Source organism: Myxocyprinus asiaticus, chromosome 48 (genome assembly GCF_019703515.2).
Source record: "Myxocyprinus asiaticus isolate MX2 ecotype Aquarium Trade chromosome 48, UBuf_Myxa_2, whole genome shotgun sequence".
Classification (NCBI taxonomy): domain Eukaryota; kingdom Metazoa; phylum Chordata; class Actinopteri; order Cypriniformes; family Catostomidae; genus Myxocyprinus; species Myxocyprinus asiaticus.
In genome coordinates this window covers 29,875,646-29,892,218 of record NC_059391.1, presented here as the reverse complement: position 1 = coordinate 29,892,218, position 16,573 = coordinate 29,875,646, and the positions used below count along the sequence as shown (strand labels likewise).

The following is a 16,573-nucleotide window of genomic DNA, read 5'->3' as shown; positions in this document are numbered from 1 at the left end:
TTCATGATCAATTATAATCGATTTATCTAACATAAGTTATTTAAACTTTATTTATTTATTTTTTTAATTCCTGGTGAAGAATGACACTACCCATAATCCTTAAGAGAAATTTCCACCAATCAGAGAATCATGTCAAAAGAGCACAGCAGCTCCGCCCACTCCGATGATGCACTGTGAATAACGTAATCTATTCGCTCCCCGTACACTTTCAAACTGCTTATATATTAGTATATATATATCTGCATATTTTGCAATAGAATTAAAATATATTGTATCAACGCTCATAATCAACAACTTTAAATCAAGAGTTTTATATTTTTCCATCTTTTTTAATTTGAATATGTCACTCAAAATGCTTCATAAAATTGTAGTTCATTCCCTCATTAAAGATGTCAAGTACACAGTCTTTTATCTTTGTCTTTTTGTCCGATTTTCAAATACTTTTTAGATTCAAATCAAAGTTTGTGATGTTGTGATACATCTCAGAGCTGGTTGGTTTGATTCATGGTGCACGACTCTTTTATGAAGGATTTTTTTGAAATCCCTATAGAAAAAATTAATCTGAAAAATACTTCCAGAACCAAGACTTCTGAAAAAGTTGACAGGCACTGTTGCGCTCTATTGTACTTTACAAAGGAACGTTACAATTTAAATAAAATGTTTTGTGTGTTTTTTTGTTTTTTTTTCTAGCCTATGGTAATGAGAATATGATAGTTTTTTGTTTTGTTTTTTTGCATTACAGCAATGCAAATTTGGGGTAAAAATGTGCTTAATTGTCATGAAAATATTTTCAAAATGCAAAAAGAAAAAAAAAAGAAAAGAAAAAAAATCCTAATGGTTTTAAGATAGGCCTCATTGTCTTTAAGCAAAATATAATTTCTTAGTTTTTCTGGACATGTTCTTGGCAGTTTTCATGAGATTCATTGAAAAATCTCACGGTTTTGAGTTTAATAAAATGATATTGATATCCCAGGGTCCTCTGAGGAAATATGTTAAATTTGATCTTGATAAAGAATAAAAGCAACAGGTTTGTACAACACTGAAGAGAGCGCGCGCACACACACACACACATGCACGCACACAGACGCACGCACACACATAAACACGGTAATTACAGAGGTATTTTAAACACAGGGCTGCAATCTGCCAGCAGCACACATCAAAGAACATGAAGATAAGAGACAGAACATTTACATGCTGGTGGACACACACACACACACACACACACACACACAAACACAAACACACACAAACACACACACACACATACACACACAAACACAAACACACACACACACATAGACACACACACAAACACACATACACACACACACACACACACACAAACACACACATACACACACACACACACACACACACACACACACAAACACACACACTCACACACACACACACACTCACACACGCATGCACGTACACACACACACACACACACTCGTTCAGGAGGGGTAAAAGGGTCGGACAAGCCACTCCTCAAAACTCCAAAAGGGAAACAGGAGGAAAAACACGGATGAGGCAGGGAGGGTTGTGAACTCTCTTTAAAGACTTGTGTCTGATGATACTGAGTTAGTAGTTCGTCAACTTTACTAATACAGAAAGAACTGAAGGCCAGATGGAGTGAAGGACGACATCATCTTCATCAGGAGGAAATGAGGAGATCTCCACATCATTCAACTCTTCTCTGATTGAGGTCAGTCTGATAAAGATGTGATGTGTCGTTTTGTACAATGGAGATAATATCTGAAGCTGGTTAATTTGATGAGATTATCAAGCTGGCTACCAAAACAACATCTAACGACTTTACTTTTAATTCTGTTAGTGTTGACTTGCTAAAGCTTGTTTAGATAGATTTACACCTTGTTTTTCAACTGATTAAGTTTAATCCTGAGGTTGACACAAGCAAATGTAGGTGAACGGCACTAAATATGTCAAAACAATCAAAAGAAAATTGAAAATGAAAAGAAAGAAACAAGAAATTATATTTTGCATAAATAAAATGCATTGCATCATGGTATTTTATTTGAAACTGCATTGTATTACAGGAGTTAGAATCACCATTTAAGAATAACGATTACAAATCATTGATTTTGGGGTTAAGTGTGACTTTGGTGAGATTCAACCACATAGTGGCTCGTGCAGATTACTTTGTTTAGATTATTTTGTTGCTGCATACCTAGACACATCGATTTATTCCAGTTGCATGAGTGAAAAAAGTCTAACGTAAACTGAACAGACTCATCTGGAGGTAATACGAGCCGGTAAAGAATGAGATTCTGCTGCAACGCCTCAATTTACCAGCGCACACATTCAGTGTTATTTGAACTAAAGCTGCCCGCAGTAAGTGAGGTTTAACTGCGTTTAGAGAGTTAAAACGGCATGCAAAACTCATGCTGGATGGCCATGCTTGATACAAGACAAAATCAAAGCTTTTATCTGTGTTAAGGAAACTTCCCTATGAAAACTTCCTGAACTTTGTGGCCGGAGTCAATTTTAGCATAATAACGACTTTGTTCAAACAGGCGGCATATCCAAATCAAATCGGTTTATTTGTTTGTTTTCCAAACAGCAAAAATGCAAGAATGCAAGTTTTTACAAACCCGATCCAAACCACTTTCATGTGTGATTTGAAATCTGGTTAAAAATACATTTTTGGAATATGTCTCAGTCTGCGTCTACACTAATCCGCTTTCATTTGAAATCTGCGTTTTCAGTTTGCTAACATCATTGTTTTCATAAGTATGCAGGTTTACTGCATTTGAACGATACCGGACGGCCACGTTTAATACAAGCCGAAAATCAAAGCTTATTTTTGAGTGTAACGGGTAAATAGTGTAATTCGATTTTTTGGGCATATACCACTCGAATCTGTTTAGTTGTTTGTTGTCCAGAAATGGTGTTCCAGTGTGGACGAATAGCATTGAAATTCATTTTCAAGCTGAGGCTACATCCACTCTAATTTAAGCTTGAAAACGGCAGTTTTCTAACATCAGCGTTTCCAGAATATGCAGTTATGGAAAGCGTTTTCGAAAGTGTCTGTTTTCAGTGTAAGAAAACGGCGTTCTATTGTGGACTGGACAGGTAAACAGAGCAAAATCAATGCGTTTTCACACCAACGTTTATCAGTGTGGACTTCAGTCTGAATGGATAAATCGAAATTCAAGTGTTAAATTCCATCATTTAAAATACATGTGCATTTAACGTCATGCATATTGCGCAATAGTGTCTATGCATTTACTGTTTCCTCATATAGTCAACTAAGTTGCATTCACTATGTAGTTAATAGTGAATTAGTGAAAGATTGGACGTTTTCGGACACGGCACTTCAAAGAATAATGTAAATTACAATGAGAAAAAAAAGCATGGTAGTACAATTGTAACTTTTGGTACTTCAACAAAAAGAATAAATTCTCACGAAATAGTCAGATCATTGCTAATATAGCCAGAATTCCTCAGACGAGACCATATTTCATAAACCGTTGCAAAGCAGAATGCCATTGGCGTTACATAGCACATTCAGAGCAAGTGTCTGCTTATGAAAACCACATGATCATCTCAGACTCTTCAAAGACACCAGTAAATCTGGACTCTTTATGGACCGTCACTCATGGACACTGGCAGCACCTCAAACCGGCAAGAACACATTAGTCCGGCTATTAAACTACAGACTAATCCAACAGTATTCCAATGAGGACATGTAAAATACATCGCCAGTCAAATGAAGGGATTCAAATACAATGCAGTTATCATCAATGTTAATAAAGAAAGAGTGCAAGTGTCCAATGAGAAACAGACACGTTTTTAAAGTCAATGTTAAACAGCGTTTGCAATCCATTTCACTTCTATAATCTGATGTATTTTCAGGTGAAAACCAGACTGATTTTATACATCCATGCATTTACATATTGATGAAATGTTACAAAGACAAACATATTTGCCTTTGGAATAACATGCACTGATGAATCGTTCTCAGTGAGGGATGTGTATTAAGAAAGTACATTATGATTGCATGTTGACTTGTAAAGATCATGAGCTTTGTGTCTTTTGTAAAGTTCTTCTTTTGCAGAGATGTGCCGTCTCCACCGCAGCGGTTAACCGGGTAACAACTGGTAAGATCTGTTGTTGTGGGATGCTGATGACCCGTCAATAGCTCACCACACACATATACAGTCCAGATTGGCACCAAGGACAAACCTGCTCTAGTTACCGGGTAAACTGGGGATGTGAACTTAGAAACACTTCAGACATGTTAACAGAAGGTTTTCAAGCTCTCTATTTCATTATCTAGATTATTATAGTACACTCCAAAATAATTAAAAGATTTAAGTATTTCAACTTCATAACAAAAATCCATACAATTTAATTGAGCAATCTTTAACAAAAAACAAAATAATGATAAAAAACAAAACAAATATTTTAAGATTTATTTAAATTTATTTAAAAATTACACAATTCAACTTGATGGAATTTTGTTATGAAATTGAAATGCGTAAATCTTAAAAATAGGCTAAAATATTATTTTGATGAAGTATATTTAAAGCACAAATAAGGGTCATATTTGTCCCCAAATCAATGTATAAAAAAAATTATTTTGCATTAAAAAAAAAAAGAAGTCTATATTTAGGTCTATTAAGATTTTCTTGCATTGCAGCATTATTTGTAGGAAACTTTAGCATATTTTACTCCCGAATTCTCATTACCGAAACACAACAGGACGTTTTACTTTTACTGTTATCATTGTTTTCAAAGATGATTCTCATTACCGCAACACAGTTATTATTACTGTATTAAATAAATACAAATACTGCATTATAAATACAATTTAATTGATGTGTCTTTTTTTTTTTTTCCACATTACCGTAATGAGAAATAACCATCTTTTCATGTTGTGGTAATGAGAACTGCGGGGTAAAATTTGCGTAACTCATGAAAAAACGTTATGGCCCTTATTTTATGGAAAAGCTTATTTTGTGTTTGTTTCTTTTTATTTTCAAGTAAAATAGGACCATGACATTTTCTTGACAGTTTTCATGAGATTCATCCAAAAACATTTTGGGTGCTTTCACATTAGAGATTTTAATGCCACAATCTGGAATGTTTGGTTGTGTGAAAGTGGTTTTCTGAACTCAAACTCAAATAATCAAACCTAAGCGTACAAACAGCTTTAAGGTCCCACAAAAGAATAAACGAAAAACAGCTAAACTATTCAAACACCCTCAAACGAACACAGGTGAAAAGATGGTGTTGAGTCTCTCACATCAATACAACACTCAATTACTCAGCTGACAATATCTCAAATTTCAAATGTAACAAGTGTGAGCACAATCTAACTTGAAAGAGATGCTTTATGGGGTCTAAACAGTGCCACTGCCATCCACAAACATTTTCAAAATAAAGGGTGTTAAAAATAGGGCTTTTTTTTGTTATATTTGGTGTTGACATTACATTGAACTCAACTTGGTTAAAGAAGTTTAAGTTAATACAATAGAGTTTCACAGTCATTTATCCTCTTTTTAAAAGCTCAGATGGGTTTGTGCTCAGTAAAAAGGGTTTGAAACAAATCTTTGGTGTCTTTATTGTCATTGTACCTGATAAACTATTCATCATTTGAGTCCACAGCAAAAAATCTTTTGTATTTTTGTCTTGTTTACATTTTTACAACAAGATCAATTTACTTGAGAAGCAGAACGACATTCAATATTTTATCTTGTTTTGAGTGAAATCTAACAAAAATGTTGTGACATTTATGCTTAAAACAAGAAAAACGATTTGCCAATGGGGTAAAAAAGAAATCTCAATTCAAAGGGCAAAAAAGATTATTTTTCTTGCCCCATTGGCGAATAGTTTTTTCTTGCTCCAAGCATAAATCCCACCAAATTTTGTTAGATTTCTCTGAAAACAAGACTTAGTATCGTTTGCCATTTTGCTTCAAATATTTTTTTCTTGTTTTAAGGATGTTTAGACATTTTATTACCAGAAAACAAGACAACAATACTCAATAAGAAAATGATTTTTTTGCAGTTATTAATGTGTTGAATCCTTTCTGTCTGACCTAAGATTGTCCAGTTACTCTTGTGGATATTAAACAGTAATTTGGACCGCAGAATCAGTAAAAACGACAGAGCAGCAGTGGAGTGCTGCAGATTCGGTTTCAAAGCATGTTTTGAAGTCAAACACCTGTCGTTTGAGTGTGTCATTAATGCATTCCTCTGCGGCCAGCACTGTGTGTTTACTCTTTTAAACATTCGGTGGGCGGAAACTGCCGAAAGATGCTGCATTTGTTCAACCATATTTGGCCCTCAGGGAAATCTGTGTATCTTGACCTTATTACATCTTTAAAGTCTCGACCGGAATAGTTTATGGTTCAAGGATACTTCTGAACGAGCCCCTTGCGTATGCACTTTTTCCTTTCTGTCCATTCCATAGCAATTACATTTAATATAATATATCAGGTCTACATATGGAGTCAGTTTAGCTGTGAATAGGTTGTACGTCAATGCGAAAGTTGAGTTATTTTCGCAGCTTGTCAAGTTTATATTCCTGTATTAAAATCTCCATTACCAACAAACTGATTTTCATCTGTATTAAAAACTTTCCCCCAATCTTTGTAGTCAGTGATTGACTTTTGTAGTCTATCGTGTGAACTTTGGTAATGAACTTTAGTTGAGGTGTAACTAAGGCTCCTCTAATCCAGTTGAAATCTGAGAAACTTGTCCCCAGACCCAAAGCCAAACGCACAAGAGCTCGATAGCTCAAAAAAGGAAAGTCAACAAATCCATGGGGACGTCTGATCTTTCACCTTCAGGATATCTGAACGAGTTCTTGAGTTTTCCAGCGGCCGATCCGTCAGGAACAATTACTGACGCAGTCAAAGTAAATCTACTCGCTGTAAATCCCACTAGAGCCGAAATGTCAAACTGTGGATTTACTCTAAAGACTGAACTGGCTGGTGAACCTCGAACCCGACTTAAATGCTTCCAGATTCCACCCAACGAATACGGCTCTCAATCCAGTCACTCGTATCAACTTCCTGGTGCAACGTCTGGGGAAATTCATTTGTCTGGCCTCCCTCAATTTCTTCTTTCTAACCCAAGTTCACCCAGGAGTTTTGCGATAGTGATGACGTCAAATATCTTAATTGTCTGCAATCAGTCATTATTATTTTACAGATGTAATCCCATGCACAAAGGTTTCAATCAACATGACAAAACTTACTACAATTGCCATCAGTCATAATGTCTAATTTGACGGTTTTGAAATGATGTTCAGGTGAGACAATCTTGATAATTTTGTGCAGTGCTTCTTAACTGGTTTTGATTCAGGACACAGATTTTTATATTAGACATAAAGTGTAGAACTAAAAGAATTGTCTATCATGTAAAAGTAACGAAAATGTTCTTTAAATCAAACATCCAATACATACATTTTGGTATCAGTTTAAAATAAAGTTGTATTCATTAACATTAGTTAATTAGATTAATTTACAATACTTTTGCAGCACTTATTAATCTTGGTTTCAACATGTACTAATACTTTTTTTTCTTCATTTAAAGTGGTGTATTTTAACATTAATAGTGCATAATGAACAAACATGATTTAACAATGAACAATTTAATTTTTTTATAAATTAACATTAACCAAGATTAATAAATGCTGTAAAATATATATTGTTCATTGTTAGTATGTGATACATATTGCATTTACTAATGTTAAATAATACAATCTTATTATAAAGTGTTCCCACAAAAATAATAGGAAAATTGCCTATTTTGTGTAGTCTGGCTCATTCAAAGACATTATTTAAAGATTTACGCATTTCAATTTTTATAACAAAATTTCATCAAATTGAATTAAGTAAACTTCAACAAAATAAAATAACAAATAAATATTACAATTATAATAAATTATTATATATTTAAATATTAAATTAGTTTAATTTAATTTAGTTAAAAATTACACAATTAAATGAATTTTGTTATGAAATCAAAATGCATAAATCTTAAAAAAAAAAACAATCTGGCTAAAATATATTTTGAGTGTATTTTACTTAACTTTAAGGAAACGAAATTGTGGGTTAAAACAAATAATGAACAATACGTTTTTCTTTCTTTGGAACTTAATCAATAAAGTGTCTTTTTAAAGGTTTTTAAAACAAATTATTTCACTTTCTCAGACTATACAATGTCTTGTAAGTTAACTGGCATCTCTTTCCCATCATTTGGACATTGAAATAAATAAATACATATTAGATATATAATTTTAAACATGTGTTATTGCCAATACTGAGAAATATTGCTGAGAATTATTCATGCTGTTTTGACTGAAAACTCCTCTGACTTTTGGACAGAATCTGTAAACTTGAGAGCAATGATGTCAGAGTCACGTGACCTTGCGGTGACGGCACAGGGAATTGAACTCTCAGAACTCTCAGGGCAAAGTTTTGCCAGTCACCATCTGGATCACATTAAATCACTTCAGTCTGTTTGGAACGCTCCGTCATGTTCTAATTACTCGTGTACACAAATCAACATACTGTCATATACATACAACGCTTCTAATCAAACCAGAACAATGTAAAGACTCTAGACTGTGCTGTGAGTTGATTGCCATCAATTACAGGTGATATTACTGGCCAAACAAATAAGTTTGTGTGTTACATTTCCTTGATAAAGTTTACTTTAAAATTACATGAATTTGAATTGGTTGGTCAACAAGATGGCAACATAAACATGTATTTTTCTGGTAAGTTTATCTGTTGACAAAGTACTCAGCAAAAGTTGTTTATCTCTCATTGTGTAGACACTTTATTTGGTGACGCATTTTTTTAATTAGTGAATGCATGAGGTATCACAAACTAACAATGCACAATACATTTTAACAGCATTTATTAATCTTGGTTAATTTATGCAAATAAAATGGGCCATTGTTAACTCATGTTTGTACACTATGCATTAACTAACTAGTTTTAAAAATGTATTAATATATCTTGAAGTGCTGTAAAAATGTATTGTATTATTGTTAGTTTGTGATACTACCCAATGCATTTACTAATGTTAACAAATACAACCTTATTTTAAAGTGTTACTCAATGTATTATTGCAGACGTGGTAAGCTGCGCTATTCTAGTATTGAAATTTGGAATAATATTTGGAAATCTGGAAAATAGCACTTTTAGTTTTGTGACAGTTGCACATGGATTGATCGATTCTGCTTGTTTTTCTCTTTGGACAAAAGTGTCTGCTATTTAAACATATGTAGGGTAAGATGGGGGAAGACGGTGTCATTATTATTCAATTTAATAATTATTCAATTATGGGGTTATTGTTAAAGATTTCCATGCATTAGATGTACATTTCAAACATCTTCTCTATTACTTATAACCTAATAGGATAATTGAGTGGAATTCAATCTATATTCATTGTATTGATATTATGACATGTCTTCAATTACACATATAGGTGTCTTTATATGTATATATTCATAGGCCTGCACAGTATATAATTCATAGAATAAGTTTACCTTTCAGATGAATCTCTTTGACTGGGATTCTGTTATTTGATTTGCCTGTCATTGTTAAGTTATTCAATTATTAACTAAATTGTGAAAATAAACAATTATATAATATATATATATATATAACTTTAAATCTCAAAAATACATTACTAAGAATGATATCAGATGTATTTTATACATTATGTAAAAATCGGATGACACCTGGGACAAGTTTACCCTGGGGGGGGGCTTCTTGCCCCAGTAGTGGGGTAAGTTGGCCCTTTTTCATAATTTGTAATTTTGTGCTATGACAACAAATTTAGGAAATGTTTCTATTTATTTACCTTGAAAATATGTTGGATGATGCATCATAATCATGTACATGCTAAAAAGTGTATCTATATATGTTACAATTTAAAAGTAAATGCACATTGTTCTTGGGGGGGGGCGGGGGGGGGGCATTTAACCCATATTAATCTAATGTTTTTCTTTACATTGAGTGTATTGCATGAGGTAAGTACGGTATGAAACCATATTTCTATGACAATATGACTACACTGTAATACAGAAATAAATGTAAGAAACTAGACAGTGTATAAATAATTCTATAGAACTTTTAAATAACATAAATACTGCAAATCATCTGTTGTACTTCAAAAATACTTGAATCTCACAAAGAAATTAAGAGGTTACAAACTTGATATTTTTCATCACTGTCATAATCATATGAAACGTTGCACTGAAATAAATCCTCTAAACATCTTTCCCTTGACACAATTTTTTTTTTTTTTTTTTGTAATTGTATCCCCTTTTCTCCCCAATTTGGAATGCCTAATTCCCACTACTTAGTAGGTCCTCATTGTGGCGTAGTGACTTGCCTTAATCCGGGTGGTGGAGGACAAGCCTCAGTTGCCTCCGCGTCTGAGACCGTCAATCCGTGCATCTTATCACGTGACTCGTTGTGCATGACACCGCGGAGACTCACAGCATGTGGAGACTCATGCTACTCTCCACGATCCACACACAACTTACCACATGCCCCATTGAGAGCGAGAACCACTAATCACGACCACGAGGAGGTTACCCCATGTGACTCTACCCTCCCTAGCAACCGGGCCAATTTGGTTGCTTAGCAGACCTGGCTGGAGTCACTCAGCACACCCTGGATTCAAACCCGCGACTCCAGGTGTGATAGTCAGTGTCAACACTTGCCTAGGTCCGACACAAAATTTTTGAAACTGTATGAAAAACATTCACTGATGACTTGATTGTTGCACCGCCGGTCACAGTAAGAGACTACAAAAACTCTGAGGGTCTCTAATTAACTGAGACCCCTCGAACCATGTCACACATCTCAGTTATGGACATAACCATATACACAAAAAACAAATGATTTCCTCTCGTCTCAGACACGCCATAAATCTCTCAAAATCATGACTCTTTCAAACAGGGCACGAGTGAGAATTTCCGCAGCTTATAGTCAATGAAATTCAGAAAATAACTGCATTATTAGATGGTGCCGACATATTGATTTATGAGCCAACGGTTAATACCTTTCCTTTGAATAAACGCAAATGACAAAATAATCACACAACCAAACAGACGCGCTTGCAATGTGGAGGCAGCCTCAAAATGAAATTTAACAATAGTAGAAAATCTGAAGCAGCTGTTTCCGAAAGATGACTACTCTACCAGTGAAAAATTTGGACACACTTGATTTAATTAAACACAGACCAATTTTAATAAAAAGACTGACAGTAGATCAAGGACGCGTTTTGAGCCGAGACCTCACTTTGGTTGCATCACGTCATAAACACTGTGTTTTTAGGTCGATGTGTCAAGCTTTGTTGACTGTACAGCTGGAGTTTTGCTTACTGCCCCCTGCTGAAAATGCAATGGTAGTAATATTCCTTATTATGGTCCGGAGACTATAAAACACTAAAACATTTGAGACATTATTTAAAAATATTTATTTCGGAAGTTTGTAACTATAACTTGCAACTGAGGATTAACACACTATCAAATATGATATGCATTTTTTAGAGATAATGCCACAAGTGCGATGCATGAAGATGCTTTTAGCTCAAATATGAAAATGACTCCACAACCGTTCTTGGGTTTTAACACAAAACCTTCTCAGATGAGGGACCCTTTCCAGCTCTGATTAATATCACTGAATGCTGTTGTAAAAGCAAAATGCAGCATGTCCCTGGCCAAATGCATTAAAGCAAATGCCATTAACCAAATGATTCCCAGATGCACGGAGCAACCCGTGCCAAAGACTGATTTGGACTCACTCTGTTTTCCTCTTGAGAGTTTACTATATAACCTATATAAGCATCACGAAAATTACGAGATGCAAGATGTTTTTTGTTATTTAGCAGGATTTTACAAGGAACATCTCTCGACTGGTTTAATGTCTCTAAACACAATATAACATATTAAATTAAAAGCATTTATGTGATTTTATTTATACTGAATGTGTAGTATTATTATGCAGTATTTTTCAAATCAAAGTGTATCTATAATCAATCATTATTCCATCTTTCAGCTTTCCTCAAATTTATATTTTATTGCATTCTATTTTATATTTATTTTCATTGCAAAAAAGCATTCAATTATAACATAATTGTTAAAGATCTACTATTAATAAACACATTTAACCCAAGAACTTACATTGATGTATTTAATTTTTTTCATCCTTGAAAGTTTTCATTTATTTATTTATTTATTTATTAACTGATTTAAAAAATCTCGATTTTTAAGCATATTTTGTTTTGGGGTGAATTTTATGTGAAGCTGTGACATTCAATATGCAATTTTTTTTAACAACAAAACAATTGCTGTGATTTATTTCAGAGTGTCAGCTACTGTCACGTGTAGTTCTTTACTGTTTTTATGAAAAATTGGTATTTAATAGCTTTAAATAGATGTTGCAATTCTGCTATGCACTGTCTCTGAGGGTTAACCGTATGTATTCAAATAAAAAATGCCTTGAAATGTAAACAACATTAAGGAAATTAAGTTCCTGTAGCTTAACTGTTATAGCATGGTGCTCGCAACATAAGGGTCATGGGTTCGATTTCCAGGGATCACACATACTGATAAAATAACAGTTTAAGTGCACAGTTTGTAAAAAAAGACAATTGCACAACAGATTAAAAAACAACACAAACTTTCACAACCATGATGAAATTTAATCGTTTTTACAGTGTGAAATAGTTTTGGAACAAACTCAGTGAGATGTTCGACTACTGAAAATATTTATGGGACTAAAAACAAATTACAAACAAAACCATACATGATCATGAGTGATGAGCGCTGCCCCGAGATTCATGAGCTCAGTTTATAAAGACAAGAAATATAGAAATAAACAACAAAACACACAGAAACAAAACGGCTGATGGTGAGAGCGCAGGAGGACTGACAAGACGTGAGTTATGAACGCTGCTTTTGAAGAGCCAAAGAAACATCACAATAAAGCTGAAGACAAATATACAGTTGAAAAAATTATAATAATAATAAGGCAAATGTCATGTTAAAGCTGCAGCATTGAATGGTCTGTTGTAAACAAATAAATACAGTTTAAGTAAAAAAAAAAATCCTTCAAAGATGCAGGCCACAGAGTGAATAATCGACTGCAAATCAAAGAGGTATTTTATGTACTGCCTGACAACTGCAAAAATAATAACAATAATAAAGCATTATGTGATCGATGGTCCATTGTTCTGTATGTTTATAGATTTATCTTTATAGTTTGTCTTTAAATTGAACAAATGAAGAGCTAAAATGCTCTCAAAGTTTAGTTTGCAGAAACTGACTTCAACCTTAAAGGAGCAATATGTAATATATTTCCTGTACTAAAGCATGAAATTATCATAATATGTTATCAAAGATTTAGGAAACATGCTAAGTTGAAATACTGGCTTCTCCGATACAGTGCTACAGCCAGTATTTTCTACTTTGAAATGTCCGTTCCGGGACGAAATTTCTGTTTGTGTTTTGGCCTGTGTGATCCCGCCCACTGCCCATTTTCAAATAGCATTTCGACACCCCAGGTTGCCAGATTTGAAACAAGTTAGCGGGCAAACACGGTGCGCTGCAGCCATGGAAGCCAGCAATACATCTAGCTAGCATTAACACTGAGTTATAAAAAATCCACATGAGCTGGTTTATAATTTGCAAACAATAAAAACATTGCAAACGTATACATTAGCTGATCAACTTATAGTGTAAGGCTTGTCGCTTGCCACTGTCAGTTTGCTCGTTCCTGTTGCGTGTCCTCAACCTGGCTAAAGCTTCGAGTCTGGGGAGGAGGGGGCAGGGGAGACAACTCTCTCCAATATTTTACATTTGGACTGCAGTACCCATTTTAAACGCTTGATGCCAATGTTTCATATTGCTCCTTTAACCGAAGTTATAACTGCAAATAAAGTATCATTTTGATTAAACAACTGATACAAATATAACGTCACAATATGTTAAAACGCAGCAATATAATTAATTTGACAGTAAATAGTGATTGAATCCTAATTAGCACCAATTCTCAGTGTTCATACCTGACGACGATAGAGTTTTAAACTGAATTTATCTCCAGTCAACAGAGTGAATAACTCTTGTAAACTTTACAAATTCTTGCCCAATACACTAAACATTTTAAGTCACACTTTATATTAGGTGGCCTTAACTACTATGTACTAACATTAAATACATACAAGACTATGTATGTACTGTGTAACTACATGTTGTTCTACAAAATGTCCACATTTGCTGCTACTGAGGTTGAGGTACGGGTAGGTTTAGGAGTAAGGGTGGGTTAGGGTTAGGATTAGGGGTTAGAGTTAGGTTTTGGGTTAGGATTAGGGGTTAGAGTTAGGTTTTGGGGTAAGGGTTAGGGGTTAGAATTAGGTTTTGGGGTAAGAGTTGGTTAGGGCTAGGATTAGGGGTTAGAGTTAGGTTTTGGGGTAAGAGTGGGTTAGGGTTAGGATTAGGGTTTAGATTTATGTTTTGGAGTAAGAGTGGGTTTGGATAAGGGGTTAGATTTAGGTTTTGGGGTAAAATTGGTTAGGGTTAGGATTAGGGTTTAGAGTTATGTTTTGGGGTAAGAGTGGGTTTGGATTAGGGGGTAGAGTTAGGTTTTGGGGTAAGTGTGTGTTAAGGTTAAGATTAGGTTAGGGTTGGGGTTAGGTTTTGGGGTTATAGTTAGGTTTTGGGGTAAGGGTGGGTTAGGATTAGGATTATGGGTTAGCATTAGCTTTTCGGGTAAGTGTGGGTTAGGATTAGGATTAGGGGTTAGATTTATGTTTTGGAGCAAGAGTGGGTTTGGATAAGGGATTAGAGTTAGGTTTTGGGGTAAGAGTGGGTTAGGGTTAGGATTAGGGTTTATAGTTAGGTTTTGGGGTAAGAGTGGGTTTGGATTAGGGGGTAGAGTTAGGTTTTGGGGTAAGTGTGTGTTAAGGTTAAGATTAGGTTAGGGTTGGGGTTAGGTTTTGGGGTTAGAGTTAGGTTTTGGGGTAAGGGTGGGTTAGGATTAGGATTAGGGGTTAGATTTATGTTTTGGAGTAAGAGTGGGTTTGGATAAGGGGTTAGAGTTATGTTTTGGTGTAAGAGTGGGTTTGGATTGGGGGTAGAGTTAGGTTTTGGGGTAAGGGTGTTTTAAGGTTAAGATTAGGTTAGGGTTGGGGTTATGTTTTGGGGTTAGAGTTAGGTTTTGGGGTAAGGGTGGGTTAGGATTAGGATTATGGGTTAGCATTAGGTTTTGGGGTAAGGGTGGGTTAGGATTAGGATTATGGGTTAGCATTAGGTTTTGGGGTAAATGTGGGTTAGGATTAGGATTAGGGGTTAGATTTATGTTTTGGAGTAAGAGTGGGTTTGGATAAGCGGTTAGAGTTAGGTTTTGGGTTAAGGGTGGGTTAGGATTAGGATTAAGGTTTAGAGTTATGTTTTGGGGTAAGGGTGGGTTTGGGTTAGGATTAGGGGTTAGATTTAGGTTTTGGGGTAAGGGTGGATTAGGTTTAGGAGTAAAAGTTGGGTTCTGATTAGGGGTTAGAGTTGGGTTTTGGGGTAAGTGTTGGTTTAGGGGTACAGTTAACTGTGTATCAACAAAATGTAATGCAAGTACTTTAAATGTAATTACAATGCAACAACTTGTATGTACATAATAAGTACATTGTGTCAAATGGTTAAACCACTTAATATAAAGTGGGTCCACCTTTTAGAACTTCCATGTTAACTGTAATTAATTAACTTCAGATGTAATTGTGATTGTTACATGTGTGCAATAATTTACAGAACAAAAATATTACTCATCTTCAACAACGCTGAAATCATTGGTCACTTGTTTTTGTTATCTTGTGTTTTATATTTTTTGTGCATTTTAAAACAAACACTAAACATGAGGTATTTATTTTATTTGTCAAGTTTTCTTGAGCGTTTATATCGCTGCAATCGTGTCAAACTAAAGACTTCTAGCAAAGACCGTTTTATTATAACCAGTGTTGGGTGTAATCTGATTACAAAGTAATTAGTTACTATAGTACATTTTTGTCAAAAAAGTAGAGTAACGCATTACATTTTTGCAATTACAGTTACTAACCTTCAATTAAGGTAATTACTTTTAAATAAATTACTTTTGTTGCACATATTTTTAAAATAATATAATTTATGTAGAAAATATAGACATTATTTTTAATCCATTATGAGGGTTTTTGGCAGTAAATTAAAAGTAATTTTATAAGTAATTTTACTGATTACAGTGAAGTAATCAGATTACAATTTTAGGTAAGTAGCTAGTCATTTGTAGTGGATTACTTTTTAAGTAACTTACCCAGCACTGATTATAACATGGTAAAGTGTGGTTATCGATAATTTCATATGTTTATTTCCTAAATCCATGATTTTTGTTGAAAAGTATAAAACTGCACGTCATGTTTAATAAACCTTAAATCACAATTTTTAAAAAAAGCTAATAAAAAAATATTTTCCTCTGTACAAGCCGACCGTTGTGACGTCAGGTCATGTGCACCAGTTCAAAATCATTAAATAATATAGCTATAAGACTGAT

At 34.4% G+C, this 16,573-nt stretch overlaps 1 protein-coding gene and 1 long non-coding RNA gene across 2 annotated transcripts in view; one reads left to right on the top strand and one right to left on the bottom strand.

Moving 5' to 3' along the window:
- LOC127437097 (A disintegrin and metalloproteinase with thrombospondin motifs 20-like) overlaps positions 1–16,573 on the bottom strand; it is a 127,424-nt gene that overhangs the window by 20,275 nt on the left and 90,576 nt on the right. The window lies entirely within an intron of this gene.
- On the top strand, positions 1,550–9,934 carry LOC127437142 (uncharacterized). The gene is made up of 3 exons (XR_007896531.1): positions 1,550–1,711; positions 4,071–4,127; positions 8,366–9,934. It is a non-coding gene; the product is annotated as an uncharacterized LOC127437142 (long non-coding RNA).